The sequence below is a fragment of the Lepidochelys kempii genome, chromosome 1, assembly GCF_965140265.1.
Source record: "Lepidochelys kempii isolate rLepKem1 chromosome 1, rLepKem1.hap2, whole genome shotgun sequence".
Classification (NCBI taxonomy): Eukaryota; Metazoa; Chordata; order Testudines; family Cheloniidae; genus Lepidochelys; species Lepidochelys kempii.
The window spans coordinates 65,702,881-65,720,745 of NC_133256.1; positions in this window are offsets into that span (position 1 = coordinate 65,702,881).

Genomic DNA, 17,865 nt, shown 5'->3' on the forward strand with positions numbered 1-17,865 from the left:
CATTGAAAATGTTCAGTTAGTGTTTTTGGAAATGATCAAGCTATAAAATGCTCCAAATTCTAATTTTAATGGAAATACCAAATAATGTTGCTATGTTGTTTTAATATGTTTACTGTTTAATACATACATGATTAACACAATGTAAAAAGTACTGCAGTGGATGAACTGGAGAAGACTGGCAACAAAAATCCATTAACATGATCTATGTATAACAAGAGCATTGAAGTACCAGGATGTTTCTGTCTACAGTTTTTCTCCCATCTATGTGACTTAGTGTTCAGGTTACCGTGAATTTAAAATACTTAAGTAATATGATGATCATAATAAAATGTTTGTTCTGTAGAAAGTGAGCCAAACATGTATTAACTGGTCTTATGCTAGCTTCTGGTAACATCAAAGTTGTAGTTTGAGGGTATCTCTGGGTGGAGAAGAAAGGTATGTTAAACAAAATGTAAGCACAAGGAAATATGAAATTTAGTTTGGTTGATAGATGTCATCTTATACTATGGTGAGTCTCTGTGTTCAGTTGAATGTGTTTTTTAGATGAAGATTGAGACACAAACTCATAGAATATATTCTGACTTAAATATCATGCCAAATGTCATTGGAAAGATGCTTTTCTCTAGATCTGCAGTAAGAGCTTGGTTTTGTTTGATAATCTCTTAGATTTGAGATATGAGCTTTCATGTTCAGCTATGACTATATTGTGATCCTTGGATATGGATCATTATAGTCCAAAAATGAATGCTTCAGAAAATGCTAATATGTTTTAAATGGCGGCAGCAGGCGGCCGGGGGGGGGAGGAGGGGGGGATGGAAACATTTTGCAACTTTAACTACAGCAGGCACAACCAGCAGAAAGTTCTTAATGGGGAGGTAAATAATGTTACTGCTCAAAAGGTTCTGTCCTTATTTTTTCTGATGAGCAGTTGGAAGAGCAAAACAAGAAAATCTGCAATAAGGGTGAAGGACAGAAACAAAACAAAGTAGAAGAGAGGTAAGACAAAATAATTTAAAGAATGGAGCAGAGCTTGGGAAGAGTGAAACAGACTTCATTACTTATCACCACTTATTACCATATCACCCAGAGCTAATTGGATTACATTGTTAAATATTGGAGAGAGGTGGATAACAAATAGTCATTTGCCAGACTACATAGTTCTCCTTAGTATCATTTTGGGACAAATGAAATAAATAAGGTATGAATCAGGCAAGAAGGTTTTTGCCCTTATTATTCCTTTGCATTATGATCAATAAGCATTTCTAGAGAGAAAAGAATTAAAAGGGAAAAGAAAGAATGAAAATGTTAACCACTGATGTGACAAGCCACAGCAAAAGATCTGTGAAATCCCAGCTGAATTGTTTAACAGAGACTCACATTAGTTCAATGCATTAAATTAAATTAAAATCCGTTTTTATTCGAGTGTCTTGTGAAAATGAGACAGATGTGTTTACCAACTAGACTGGCAGGGCTGCTGTAAAAGACCGGCCTAACAATAAAATGGAGTGAAGACACTGAAGCAAGTTTAAATTTGAATATTGTATAGTAATGTAAAATAGCTGAAATATTATCCTTGGATTGGGCACTTTCATGTAATTTAAGTTGAATAGCTCAGTTTAGTAGCATTGTGTAGCTCACTACATATAAAATATTCATGATGGCTTTGCACAATATTTATATGTGTAAAACTTTTAAACATAATATACAAATGTTCCTGTTTATCATGCATTATTTTGCAATTACCTCCTGTGTGGGTGATTCTCAGTAACCTAGTTTGAAGTTTTGTTTCTATTAGTAAATGTAGTCTGCTTTCGGTTAGATCAAGCCATTACGACGTACCATTACTCTAAACAAGGGCAAGGGACATTAACCTACTCTGAATAAAGGAATTATTTTATTCAATATGAATTTTTTTTGCACATTTCTAGACCTCTTTGAACCTGGGGCAATCAGCTTTTTACCTGGCCAGCAAATTGAATAATCTGTTAAATGGCTTGTGAATGATCCATATTTCTCCCCTTTCTCATCTTTTATATACTTCAGTAACATGCTGTGGAAAAAATGTGCTGTTCTTCCTCCAAGCCAGAGGAAGCAGAAATGCTTAAATAAATACCTTTACTTTAGCACCAGTCATCTGAGGATCTCAGTATAGCTCAGAAAGATTTATTAATTATGCCTCATGGCACCTCTGCATGGTTAGTATTATCATAAACATTTTATACATAGACTGAGGCATAGAAAAGTGTAATGGCCAAGATTTTCAAATTTGGGTGCTTAAAGCTGGCACTAAAATCCATACTTTGGCACCAGAATAAGTGCCCTGACTTTAAGCACCTCTGAAAATCAGGCCAGTTGTATACTAGTGCCTAATTAAGGATTGTAGATGCCTAATTTTAGGTATCCATTAATAAATGTTGACCAAATGTTACCCAGAGTTTCACACTGAGTCAGTAGCTAGTCAGAAATAGAAGCAAATGAGCCCTGAGTTCTTACTCCTAGCCTTGTGCTCTAGTTATTAGACATAACGGGCCTGTTATCCCTTATGACTGCACAGCCAACATGAAGCTTCTGTAGGCTGCGTATAGCAGCTATTTACTGATCAATTGAATAAGGCGAAAATATAAAATGCTGGGCAAAACTGCAGCTTTTTGATGAATTTCTGTAACACACTAACTGTGTTATTAGGAGCTCATAAAAATGACTGGATTAGTTATCTTTGTCCTATGAGTGGAAGGAAAGGGAAATCTTTGCATTCAGATGGAAAGCTGAAGGCACTCTCCACAATTTCCCTGGTTCAATGCTTTCTTCACTCACTAAGCCTGTTTTGCATCTATCATTCATCCTCCTGGCAGAGGAGGACTGTATGGAATTCTCCTCAGAGCCCCATAACATTGCTCATCAATCAGAGCTAGAGGGGGCCAATATTGAGTAAAACTAGTTTTCTTCTCCCATTCTCCCAAAACTGCCATTGGAGCAACCTTTTGTCTGGCAGTTCTGTGGAGTGAGAAACCAGGACCAGAAATCAAATGTGGAGACTAATGTGGACTAATGTGAACGAGCACAATCGATTAGTTATCGCTCATTGTGATTTAGCAAAAAGTAACTGGAAAAAGTATTACTTCTGTACATCTAAATACTAACATAAAATTGGCATTTCAAAAATCTTTTACTGACTTTCTATTAGATATCATAATTGAAGTAATGATTACTTTACAACACATCTGCTGTGTTAGTACACATAAGCAAATATTAGCAAAACCCAGTGAAATTTCAATAAAATGGGACACTGCGATATGCTGATTTCCTACCCACGCTCCACCCTTTCAATCTAATAATGGCATTATTCCCACTGCATGCACAAATCCCCACTGGCCTTTCAAAATTGTCATGAACACTTACCAACCTAGACACACAATGTTAACCACCCCTCCCCAACAGCACAGTCATCCAACATATCATGCACCCTGGAACAACTGGTCCCTCCATCTCCATAGCACCTAATTTTGGACATTCCCTCTGACAGATCCAACATCTGGCCTCACCTTATCACACCAAAATCTCCTCTGTTCCCACAAATCAACCATGAAGGGCATGTCATGTTCCTTTTACAGCTATGGACTGGCTAAAGAGCTTGCTTATACACACCAGATGTGAGGTTTATTTAATTAAGGTATTTTATACAGTGCCACCTAGTGGCTAAACAGTATAATACAGTTTAGCATTCCATTACAGGCCCCCTCTTTCCGTACCCCAGTGCCACAGTCTCCTCTCATCTCGCAGGCACAATCACCCAGGCAACTCTTCCTCCCTAGTATCACTCCTGTCCCTGTTATTTCATTAGTTGTCCCCCGTACTCATTTGGTTTCCAGATCCCCCTCTTAGGCTGGGTGCAGGGGGTGGAGGGGTGAGGGTGATCCTTTAGCACTTCCCGGATCCCAGTAGGATCACAATCTTCTTTGATTTACCCATACAGGCACTTCCTTTCTCTGTACTACAGTTTCACCCTACCTGGGTATACATTGTGTTGCTGAATATTTTGGCCTCACCAGCTGCTTCCATGAGTGGTATTAGCTCTCCCTGCTGTCTCCTGTACAGATCATATTGTACTGATCTTTTGTTCCCTTCCTCCTCCTCTTTACTTCAACCTACAGACAGCAAGTGGCCATTAGCAGTAGCAAAATCACTGATAGAAAAAAAGAGAGCTGACTTTTTAAATTAAATATAGTGGTGATTCTGCAAAGACTTAAGCATGTGAAAAACTTTACACATACGGCTAGTCTCCCTGTCTTCATGGAACTACTTAAGTGTGTAAACTTATGTATGTAGATAAGTCTTTGCAATGTCTGGGCCTAAGTTTGTGTACAATACAGTATCACCATCAGCTAGCTAACTATCACCATTCAAACCTACTGTCCACATCAGAAAGAAAAGGAGTACTTGTGGCACCATAGAGACCAACCAATTTATTTGAGCATGAGCTTTCGTGAGCTACAGCTCACTTCATCGGATGCATACCATGGAAACTGCAGAAGACATTATATACACAGAGACCATGAAACAATACCTCCTCCCACCCCACTCTCCTGCTGGTAATAGCTTATCTAAAGTGATCATCAAGTTGGGCCATTTCCAGCACAAATCCAGGTTTTCTCACCCTCCCCCCCTCCCCCCCCCCCCACACACAAACTCACTCTCCTGCTGGTGATAGCCCATCCAAAGTGACAACTCTCTTCACAATGTGTATGATAATCAAGGTGGGCCATTTCCTGCACAAATCCAGGTTCTCTCACTCCCTCACCCCCCTCCAAAAACCACACACACAAACTCACTCTCCTGCTGGTAATAGCTTATCCAAAGTGACCACTCTCCCTACAATGTGCATGATAATCAAGGTGGGCCATTTCCAGCACAAATCCACGTTTTCTCACCCCTACCCCTCCCACTCCCATACACACACAAACTCACTCTCCTGCTGGTAATAGCCCATCCAAAGTGACCACTCTCTTCACAATGTGTATGATAATCAAGGTGGGCCATTTCCTGCACAAATCCAGGTTCTCTCACCCCCTCACCCCCCTCCAAAAACCACACACACAAACTCACTCTCCTGCTGGCAATAGCTCATCCAAACTGACCACTCTCCAAGTTTAACCAGAACGTCAGGGGTGGGGGGATAGGAAAAAACAAGGGGAAATAGGCTACCTTGCAGGGGTGAGGGAGTGAGAGAACCTGGATTTGTGCAGGAAATGGCCCACCTTGATTATCATACACATTGTGAAGAGAGTTGTCACTTTGGATGGGCTATTACCAGCAGGAGAGTGAGTTTGTGTGTGTGTGGGGGTGAGAAAACCTGGATTTGTGCTGGAAATGGCCCAACTTGATGATCACTTTAGATAAGCTTTACCAGCAGGAGAGTGGGGTGGGAGGAGGTATTGTTTCATGGTCTCTGTGTGTATATAATGTCTTCTGCAGTTTCCACGGTATGCATCCGATGAAGTGAGCTGTAGCTCACGAAAGCTCATGCTCAAATAAATTGGTTGGTCTCTAAGGTGCCACAAGTACTCCTTTTCTTTTTGCGAATACAGACTAACACGGCTGTTACTCTGAAACCTGTCCACATCAGGTTATTTATTTCATTGTAAGAAGTGCTGTTGTAATAGCCTTAACATTTTTTGTAGAAATGCTTTAGCAATTAGCATGACAGCAATTTACTCATTACACTCTTGGTAAAAAGTCTTTTTTTTTTTTTGAGCATTTAGTCTGCTCCTTAGTCTGTTCTTCTGTGCACTACAGAATCATGTAGGTGGGCTGATAGCTGCTCTTTTATCTAACCAAGTAGAGGGCAAAGGGAAGAGAATCTTTCTACTTCCCAGCTTCTGATATGGCATTTGAAAGGCCATTGAAACATGAAGAAAAGGGAAGATGAATTTCTGAACCCTATAGCTGAGGAGTCTAAGTCACAAATTAGATGAGCCCCCTATGGAGGGAAGGTATAATTGCAGGTTAGGCTATTATAGGCATACTGAAGAAAAAGGAATTGGGAAAAGTTGCTATAATTAAACTTTCTACCTGTAATGGTAAAATTTAGGGAGAAGGTAGTTGCTTTTAATAGTGAAACAACTCAGTGTTAATTAGAGCTGATCAGAAAACATTTTTCCCAAGGGAAATTTCATATTTAAAATCCCCTTTAAAAAAAAATACCAAAAAGTTTCATGCTTTCTAAAGGGATTTTAATTTAGTAACAAAATTAATTATCTTATTTTGTTTAGTTTTGAAGTTAAATTTTTGTTTTAAAATTTGTGATCAGAAAACACAAAAAATTAATTAAAACATACATTTTCCCACAGAAAATGTTAATGAAACCACAAGAAACTTTTTCAGTCAAAAATTTCAACCAGCTTTTGTGGTTAATATCTTAAGTGGAGAATTTAGCTGGGTAGCCAAATTTCACTGAAGAAAGATAGGGGTGAGAGAAGAATCTGCCAGGGTATTTTACAAATTCAAATCAACCTAGGTGCTTTTAGCTCAATGTTAATAACTTTACTTGTTTTTAATGCAGTAAGCAAGACCTGTACCAAAATCTGAGAATCTTCCAAAATGCCCTTCTCAGATATGGAAACAATATATGAATGTGGGGAAAGGTATTTTCTCCAAGATCCAAAGAGCAAGTCCATTCCTGGCATAGGGTTTAATTGATAGTTGTACTGTACAGTAAGATTTAGAACAATTAAAAATGATTCTGTAAAATGGGAATGATTATGCTGACCTCCTTTGTAAAGCATTTTGAGATCTACTGGTGAAAAATGCTATCTAAGAGCTAGGTTTTACTTACTCTCATTATTATAATTTGATAACTATGATGTGTTAGATGGACTTGTTCATATCATTTATCAGTTTTGCCTAAACCTTTATGTAGCAACCATCATCTAGCTGGGCACTAACAGAATTACACAAAGCAAAATTCAGTCCAAAGGACTTATATTCTAAACCCATCACTCCAGTGCAGTGGTGGGCAACCTGAGGCCTGTGGGCCACACGTGGCCTGTCAGGATAATCCTGCAGCTCCCATTGGCTGGGAACGGCGAACCGTGGCTGCTGGGAGCTGCGAGTGGCCATGCCTGCGGATGGTCAATATAAACAAACTGTCTCGTGGCCTGCCAGCGGATTACCCAGATGGGCTGCATGTGGCCCATGGGCCGCAGGTTGCCCACCACTGCTCTAGTGATAGAATTCACAAAGGTGAATGCTCTTAAGAAAGAGGATCAGCTGCTCTTTGTGTTTTGGAAAAAAATTAATAATACATATAATAATTATCATATTTAAAGCACTTTACAACTTCAAAACACTGCACAACCATCAAGTAATTAATGTTTACATACCATTAACATATTGCAATATGCAAAGACATTGAAACAATAGATAGTTTGAAAATGCACAAGGCAAATCCCGAAGCACATCCTGAGAAGCTACACAACCTAGCAGTCAAATTCTCTATAAGCCTTTGAAGAGCAATGTACACAAACTGTCCAATGGCTGTAGGACTAAGTGACAGGAGAGATTGTTTGGAAAACGTCAAAAATCCCAAATGGAGTTCAGTGGGTTAGATGCACCTCCAGAATGTCAGAGTGAGCAGAATGGTGCCTTTGGTCTGACTGGACCTGCCTGTATTTATTATTAGGTGGGAGAGAATTCACCAGATCAGGAATTTTTCTTGTAAACATTGTGAGATTTTACTGTTAGTTCTGACAACTTATTTGCTTATGATCTGATCCTGTGTTTCTCATGTCCATAAAAGCCCCATTGATTTAAATGGGAGTACTGAGTGCACAAGGAATGCAGGATAAGGTCTTTAGAGTTTAGAATCATTGTTTAGGTTTTAGGCATGCTTGGAGCCAGCACTCTAGATGAATAAAACACTTTGCTTCAACTAGCACCGGGTCTCCTGCCTCCCTCCCCAATTGCCTCTGTCCTTGGTTAACATACTTCCTTATCCCTTCACATTAACCAGACAAATGCTCTCTACCACCACATGCTACTGAAAGTTTCTCAGAGGAGGCACAACATGAGCTGGAGTTTGCATATTGTGTCTGATCTCTGTGCACACCTCTGCCACGGAAAATGGTGACTGTTTGGATTTCTTGTGTGTGTTTTTTTTCCTTTCTTAAGTATTGTTGCTGGAATCCTTAACAGGGGTGTATTTATTATGAGGGCGAGTGCATTTTCAGGACCTAGACCAGAGACTGTAAATCATGCTAAAGATATTTGTAGTTGATTAATTCCATGAGGGAGGTAAGAAAACCAAAACAAAGAACAGGAGAATACTCTTGTACATGTATGAAATAAATCTTTATTGTAATGAGATTCCAAAAACTGCAGTACTCATGCCTTCGCATGGCTTTCCACTCTAACAAAGCCCCTCATTACAGTTTTATTTGGAAAACAGCTTAGAAGCATAGTGTAATGGCCACCGAAAACTCAAGCATCCTGCAAATCGGGTGCTGGAAATTATAAGTTTTACATTGAGTTCAATGGGAAAGTCATAGGCCAGGCTCCCACTCCTTTGAGGTATTTTCCTCTTTCATTGTCAGCACTATAATAGGCAATCAGTTCCTGAAACGGTGCCCTGCTGTCTAGATGAAGCATTTATAGGTATTTTAACCAATCCATTTGAACACTAGTGAATAAAAATAGTTAGACCTTAATAATTTAGGTTTTAAGACCCTAATCCTGCAATGAGCTCTGCACAGGCAAACCCCTGTGTCCACCTGGAGCCCATTGCAGCATCGAAGCCTAAATTACTAAATTGCCCAATGCAAGTGTATCTTCTGATTTCACACCTGGATTTAGCATGACAGGAAACAATATTACAAATAGAACATCTTGATTGTTACTAAAAATATGGTGTCTGTCCTTTGAAAAGTTAATTTCCATAGACTTATGCACATAGATTTGCATAGTAATCTGGTGACAGAAGATATTGCTCCTAATGAATTAGGGGATTACTAAAAAAAAATTATATATAAATCACCACAAATGATTTTCATGGGGAAATACTGACTTTGAATGCATTCTAGGAATGCACCCCTATGCAGAAAACAGCATTTATTTATAGAACCATAACACTGTGTTCTTAGTAAAAAGGAAATTGCTATGTCAACAATGACCCTATATTGCTAGAAAGTATACACACTGGGTAGACAGGTGACCCTGCAGGCTTCATTAAGGGTGAAATTCATTTTTTTTCTGCAAAACGCCCAAAGAATCTGGCTTTCTGCAGGTGTATGGCAAGTGCTAGAGGAGCCAACTAGGGGGAGGGGGGGCGCTTTTCTTGACCTGCTGCTCACAAACCGGGTAGAATTAGTGGGGGAAGCAAAAGTGGATGGGAATCTGGGAGGCAGTGACCATGAGTTGGTTGAGTTCAGGATCCTGACGCAGGGAAGAAAGGTAAGCAGCAGGATACGGACCCTGGACTTCAGGAAAGCAGACTTCGACTCCCTCAGGGAACGGATGGCCAGGATCCCCTGGGGGACTAACTTGAAGGGGAAAGGAGTCCAGGAGAGCTGGCTGTATTTCAAGGAATCCCTGTTGAGGTTACAGGGACAAACCATCCCAATGAGTCGAAAGAATAGTAAATATGGCAGGCGACCAGCTTGGCTTAATGGTGAAATCCTAGCAGATCTTAAACATAAAAAAGAAGCTTACAAGAAGTGGAAGGTTGGACATATGACCAGGGAAGAGTATAAAAATATTGCTCGGGCATGTAGGAATGATATCAGGAGGGCCAAATCGCACCTGGAGCTGCAGCTAGCAAGAGATGTCAAGAGTAACAAGAAGGGTTTCTTCAGGTATGTTGGCAACAAGAAGAAAGCCAAGGAAAGTGTGGGCCCCTTACTGAATGAGGGAGGCAACCTAGTGACAGAGGATGTGGAAAAAGCTAATGTACTCAATGCTTTTTTTGCCTCTGTTTTCACTAACAAGGTCAGCTCCCAGACTGCTGCGCTGGGCATCACAAAATGGGGAAGAGATGGCCAGCCCTCTGTGGAGATAGAGGTGGTTAGGGACTATTTAGAAAAGCTGGACATGCAAAAGTCCATGGGGCCGGACGAGTTGCATCCGAGAGTGCTGAAGGAATTGGCGGCTGTGATTGCAGAGCCATTGGCCATTATCTTTGAAAACTCGTGGCGAACCGGGGAAGTCCCGGATGACTGGAAAAAGGCTAATGTAGTGCCAATCTTTAAAAAAGGGAAGAAGGAGGATCCTGGGAACTACAGGCCAGTCAGCCTCACCTCAGTCCCTGGAAAAATCATGGAGCAGGTCCTCAAAGAATCAATCCTGAAGCACTTGCATGAGAGGAAAGTGATCAGGAACAGCCAGCATGGATTCACCAAAGGAAGGTCATGCCTGACTAATCTAATCGCCTTTTATGATGAGATTACTGGTTCTGTGGATGAAGGGAAAGCAGTGGATGCATTGTTTCTTGACTTTAGCAAAGCTTTTGACACGGTCTCCCACAGTATTCTTGTCAGCAAGTTAAGGAAGTATGGACTGGATGAATGCACTATAAGGTGGGTAGAAAGTTGGCTAGATTGTCGGGCTCAACGGGTAGTGATCAATGGCTCCATGTCTAGTTGGCAGCCGGTATCAAGTGGAGTGCCCCAAGGGTCAGTCCTGGGACCGGTTTTGTTCAATATCTTCATAAATGATCTGGAGGATGGTGTGGATTGCACTCTCAGCAAATTTGCGGATGATACTAAACTGGGAGGAGTGGTAGATACGCTGGAGGGGAGGGATAGGATACAGAAGGACCTAGACAAATTGGAGGATTGGGCCAAAAGAAATCTGATGAGGTTCAATAAGGATAAGTGCAGGGTCCTGCACTTAGGATGGAAGAATCCAATGCACCGCTACAGACTAGGGACCGAATGGCTAGGCAGCAGTTCTGTGGAAAAGGACCTAGGGGTGACAGTGGACGAGAAGCTGGATATGAGTCAGCAGTGTGCCCTTGTTGCCAAGAAGGCAATGGCATTTTGGGATGTATAAGTAGGGGCATAGCGAGCAGATCAAGGGACGTGATCGTTCCCCTCTATTCGACATTAGTGAGGCCTCATCTGGAGTACTGTGTCCAGTTTTGGGCCCCAAACTACAAGAAGGATGTGGATAAATTGGAGAGAGTCCAGCGAAGGGCAACAAAAATGATTAGGGGTCTAGAACACATGAGTTATGAGGAGAGGCTGAGGGAGCTGGGATTGTTTAGCCTGCAGAAGAGAAGAATGAGGGGGGATTTGATAGCTGCTTTCAACTACCTGAAAGGGGGTTCCAAAGAGGATGGCTCTAGACTGTTCTCAATGGTAGCAGATGAGAGAACGAGGAGTAATGGTCTCAAGTTGCAGTGGGGGAGGTTTAGATTGGATATTAGGAAAAACTTTTTCACTAAGAGGGTGGTGAAACACTGGAATGCGTTCGTTACCTAGGGAGGTGGTAGAATCTCCTTCCTTAGAGGTTTTTAAGGTGAGGCTTGACAAAGCCCTGGCTGGGATGATTTAACTGGGAATTGGTCCTGCTTCGAGCAGGGGGTTGGACTAGATGACCTTCTGGGGTCCCTTCCAACCCTGATATTCTATGATTCTATGGAGTGAAATCTACTTTAACAATGCCACCTGGCCCCACCCCTTTCCCATTTATCATCCTCCATGCTGTTCTATGCAACGTTGGCACAGCCAAGTATTGCCAACTTCAAACATTCAAAAATCATGATTATGCCCCAAAATATCATGGGATTGGCTTTAAATTAGATAGATAGATAGATAGATAGATAGATAGATAGATAGATAGATAGATAGATAGATAGATAGATAGATAGATAGATATAAAAAATTGAGGTTCCCTATTTCCCTTTTGGGAAAATAGAGAGTGTGCACTCAAATCATATTTTCAAGATGTTCTCTACAACTATGAGGGCTACATTAAAAAATATGAAAGCTGAGATTTTCCTGGGGTCTCTTCATTCCAGAGTGGAGGTGTTAAGACAAACACCAAATGCTATGACACTCGTGATAAAGTGGGGAGAATTAGCAACTCGGCAATCCCGAGAAGGCTGAAGCATATGCTTAACAGCATGTGAATAGTCCCATTCAACAGGATGTGATTAAGTCTTCATAGGAACAAGATCTAAGAACACAAAGTAGGTGGAGGAACCTCTTTGCCTGTTCCCATAGGTGCAGGCAGCACCCCCTGGCTTGAAGAGGTTTCTATTATATACAGGATTTAAAGTTTGGTTCAGTTGCTCTCAGCACCCCCACTATAAAAATTATTCCAGCGCCCCTGCCTGCTCCTTCAAAAGCCTCCACTCCATGGCACAGCCACTCTATTGGTTTTTCTGTTTTATTCTTAGTGAAAGCCAATATTTACTCCATCACTTAGGGCTTGTCTACACAGCAAGTTAATGCATTGCAAACCAGAGTAACACTGCACCAGTTTACTGCATAGTAATAGAATAATAGAAATGTAGGGCTGGAGGGGCCTTTAGTAGTCATGTTGTCCAACTTCTGAGCTGAGGCAGGACTAAGTATAACTAGACCATCCCTGACAGGGGTTTGTCTGACCTGTTCTTAAAAACCTCAGAGGCAGGGATCCCTCAACCTCTTGAGGAAGCCAGTTCCAGTCTCAACTATTTTTATAGTTTAAAAGTTTTCTCTAATATCAAAATCTCCCTTGCGGCAGATTAAGCCAGCCGAGGAACATACTGGCCGCTTCCGGCAGCTCCCTTTGGCCTGGAGCAGTGAACTGCGGCCACTGGGAGCCACGATCGGCCCAACCTGCGGACGCGGCAGTTAAACAAAGCGGCGGAACAAGTTTGGGAACCACTAGCCTAGCTAGTTATTTCCTTTTTTGTAGTTGTGCATTTGATTTTCCTTGATAAGTGTAGTACTTGGCACTTGGCTTCATTGAATTTCATCTTGTTGATTTCAGACCAATTCTTCAATTTGTCAAGGTCATATTGAATACTAATCCCATCCTTCAAAGTGCTAGCAACTCTTCCTATCTTGGTGTCATTTGCAAATTTTATAAGCATACTCTCTACACAATGGATTGTGTGGTGTGGTCTGGGTGAAACCTGGAGTCATGTAGGTAGGCATAGAGGTCAGTAGGTTTCCAGTATAGGGTGGTGTTTATGTGACCATCGCTTATTAGCACCGTAGTGTCCAGGAAGTGGATCTCTTGTGTGGACTGGTCCAGGCTGAGGTTGATGGTGGGATGGAAATTGTTGAAATCATGGTGGAATACCTCAAGGGCTTCTTTTCCATGGGTCCAGATGATGAAGATGTCATCAATGTAGCGCAAGTAGAGTAGGGGCATTAGGGGACGAGAGCTGAGGAAGCGTTGTTCTAAGTCAGCCATAAAAATGTTAGCATACTGTGGGGCCATGTGGGTCTCTAAGCTGCCACAAGTACTCCTTTTCTTTTTGCAGATACAGACTAACATAGCTGGTACTCTGAAACCTTCCATTATCTAACTCATTAATGAAAATATTGATTAGTACCAGACCCAGGACAGACCTCTGCAGGACCCCACTCCCCCACTCCCCCTGCCCCCCCTCACCCCAGTTTGATCATAGACCATTGATCATAGACTCTATGAATATGGTCTTTCAACCAGTTTTCACCCACCTTATAGTAATTTCATTTAGACATTTCCCTAGTGTGCTTATGAGAATGTCATGTGACACTGTGTCAAAAAGCTTTACTAAAATCAAGATATATCACTTCTACAGCTTTCCGCCATCCACTAGGCCAGTGTGGACATTTCTACAGCACACTGAAAGTCCTGGAGTGCAGCTTGGCTTACTAGTACTTGAAAATATATGAAAGATTATCGAGTCATGATTACTATCCTTTTACATGTAGAACAGTGGAAGAAACACAAAGAACCATCATGCTTTCCTTCAGTTTTCATGAAAAACACTGTAAGTTGGGCCATTTCCAGCACAAATCCAGGGTTTAACAAGAACGGCTGGGGGGGGGGGGGGTAGGAGAGTGGGTTTGTGGGGGGGGGGAGGGTGAGAAAACCTGGATTTGTGCTGGAAATGGCCCAACTTGATTATCATACACATTGTAAGGAGAGTGATCACTTTAGATAAGCTATTACCAGCAGGAGAGTGGGGTGGGAGGAGGTATTTTTCATGCTTTGTGCGTATATAAAAAGATCTTCTACACTTTCCACAGTATGCATCCGATGAAGTGAGCTGTAGCTCACGAAAGCTTATGCTCAAATAAATTGGTTAGTCTCTAAGGTGCCACAAGTACTCCTTTTCTTTTTGCGAATACAGGCTGTTACTCTGAAAACTGTAAGTTGGTTTACTTTGTTTGTAATTAAAGTTGTTTCCTACTTGTAAATTCTTTGGGGCAAGGCCTGACTTCTAGTTATGTATATACAATGCAATGGGCCCCGAACCCAGATTAGGGCCTTGAGGCACTTTTTATTTTTAATAATCAAAATAATGAATAACTTCTGATAATCCCATTTTTATTTCAATACTTTCATATTAAGAGTTAGATATTTTAGAATGTATTTGAGTGAATTAAAATGTGTAGATCCTCTTAAAGCAACACTGCCTCATAGTTTAAGCCCCAAATATAAATTTTCATTAATTTTGTAAGAAGTTTAAGAAAACATAGCATTAGTAGATATATTTCATACCATATTGAAGATGAAAATTGTTTGTTTATTTACATAGACTATTTCTAATTATGGTTATAACCTGGTCTCCTATGGCCAACCATATAAAGTTTTTATTCTGGGAGAGACAAAGGTCAAAATAGGCTTTATGGAAAAGGGTGATAGTGCAAAAGAGAGACAAAAGTCCAAATGGTTCCAGAAATAGCATATGGGCCATATATCATCCATTCACAGTGTTAGCAGCAAAACTTGCTTCATACTTTCATATCAATGGTGTATGGTTCCAATTAGACACATCCCCACAATCTATAGATCATTGGGGCTAGAATCTGCCTGGTCCTATGTGGGTTGGCAGTTTTGAAGGAAGAATTAAGAAGTCTCTCCACCAACTTGCACAGTCTGGATAAAATCCAGGTAGAATAATGGTCCCTGCATTGGCGCTGTTACCAATATGTTCTCCTGAGGAAGTACGGTACCGCAAGGTGAGGAGGTGGATTAGGGAGTAAGTGAATGAGAAATATAGTTCCCAAAGGAGAGCTTCAGTAACTCAGCCAGAGGTTATGGGCCTCCAACAGGTATGGGTGGGTGAGGTTCTGTGGCCTGCAATGCGGAGCAGGTCAGACTAGATGATCATGATGGTCCCTTCTGTCCTTAAAGTCTAGGAGTCTATGAGGATGATCAGAGAGATCTGGCTGTTCACATGGGGGAAATTATGCTATGCCCTTTAGAAGGGTATAGCAGTTCCTACTCCCATCAGTGCAATGGAAAGCTTCTCATAAAGGATAACTCTGGTGCCTCCTCCATGACAGTGAGATTCTGCACTGCTCCACTGCAGGGCTTTTCCAAACAAGCATGTCAATGATTATGTGTCAGAGAATGGGGAGAGCTGTGAAATTTCTATCCTATAAGCTAGATATACCCCGGGTAGATATATTCAGGAGTCCTGGGTCATGATAGATGAACAGCTCAGGCTGATAACAAAATGTGTCCTAGCTAATGACTAGACTTGCTTTTAGACTCTCAGCAGAAAATGACTGACTCAGGTTACGCAAAGTAACTTCCTGGTAATGGATAAATGCTAGAAAGCCAGGTACTGGGAAAAGACACGAATGTATGGAGGGAGCACCAGTAATGAATTGCAGCCACTAAATGTGCTAATGTAGACAAGACCTTATTGGAAATACACCCCTAGCCTGTACAAACTTCATAGCCACAGTTCACCATACACCAGCCCTGTTGGCACCATTTTTTTCTGGGAGTTAAGCATAGGACTCCAAATTTGATCTGAAGCTACTGGACTAAGGAAAAAGAGGCAGATTTGATTGCATTCTTTGTTTAGCTCACATTTTTGTTTACTTTTTCTGGCTGTCTCTTACACATAACAAACACAAGCCTGTTCATTTTGGATTACAATTTAAATTATCTGGGCCTGCAGATGGAAAGGGGGAGAGAGGACTGGTGTTTTCTATCACTGGTTCCCTTTGTTATCCCTTTGATTCCACATTTGTATTTGTTCCCAGGTGATTCTCATTTCTTCATGGCAGTTCCCCACTCCTGATGGCGTGGCTGTTGGCACTTTAGCGGTAGGACCCACTGTCGTCACCAGAGGTCAAATTGCCCAGCACCCTCTTCCAGCAAAAGAGGCTACTCAGCCCATATTTACAGTGAGAAGGCTCATTTAACCTCCAGTTTGACAGCCAAAGCCCCTGCAAGAGGCTCTACCCAAGGACATAATGGCCAAACCCTTTAGTAAGCGGGGAGGGGCCAAAAAGAAATCAGATCAAAAGAGTTCCACATGACCACGGACAAGTCTCCCCAGATTCCACGTTACTGACTTCTCAGATCAGAGACACTTCCAAAACTGATAAGACCTAGGGTAATTAAACGTTTCTGGCACTTCTACAAGGATTCAATTTGAAATTCAATTTGAGACTCACTCTGAAAATCTAGGATTAAAAGAAGATTATTTTTTCTTAATGCAGTATCATTTTGGGGATTTGAACATTACAGTTGTAAATATGGATGATATATTCCGTCACAACAATCCAGCATTCATTCTCTACACATTTTGAAGTATGTCATAATGGCAGATAATGCTGCCCCTTTTGGCCCAAGAGGTTAGGCTTATCTGGGAGGTCTTGCAACTTGTTTCCATTTGAAGAAATGTATTATATGAGTCAAGTATTTCTTTGGTGCAATTCTGTTTGTTTACAAAAAATGTACACAGAGTCCTGTTTCCCCAAACACAGTAGAACAGGATGCAATTTCCTTGCTCACTGTTTACAAGCCTCTTTCCAGCCAGCACTCTGCCCAAAGAAGCTTTCTCTCTTGGCTCCCAGTTAGGGTCACACTCACCCAGAGCTTCTCTGGCTTCTTCTCACTTTTCTGGGTGATAACTTCTGACATACACATGCATACTCAATTGCAATCTAATCAATGCCCCAGCCCCTGTGTTTGCAATTAGTTCCTAAGGACACCCCTCTTATTCTCCCTGAGTTAGTTTTTAGGCCTTCCATATCACCAGTGCTTTGGGTAGTGGCTTTTATTTTTTCAGCTATCTTACTCAATAAAGGAACTTAACTGCTTCTCCCATTTAGCCAGACTGAAGTGTAGCTAGCACACCCTTCAGTTTCACCAAGGTATCTGATTGCCCATAGATAAAAGACACACTTGCTGTCGGGACCAACAACCTGCAACATAAAACATTTTACAGTTTATCTGGAAATTGTTAGAGAATGAAATAGATTCTAAAAATTCAAAGTCTGGGTCTACCTGTCAGAATTCAAGGGAGTGCTATTGAAAGCTTTTTGGAAAAAAAAAATATGTTGAGAGTAGCCTTGGGACTGAGCCCTGAGATTTTTTTCATAGAGTGGTCACATATTAATACAGACATCTTGTAGACCAATTCTCTTCACATTCATAATCACATAACATCCATGTGGCACTTACAACAATTCCTTACATGGCAGGGTAATATTAGTGAAGTATTTAATTTATACTTAGTTATCTTTTAAACAATTTAGGAGGTGAGAAAAAAGGAGGATCCAGCACCATGTAACCAGCTAGCAGACACAGCAAGGGTGCCACACACTGATAGTAGACCACAGCAGGAGAACCAATGATATAGGAAGAGCATAATGTTTTTGTTGAAAGACCGCGATCTGGTTAGAGGTTAGAGTTCTAGAATAG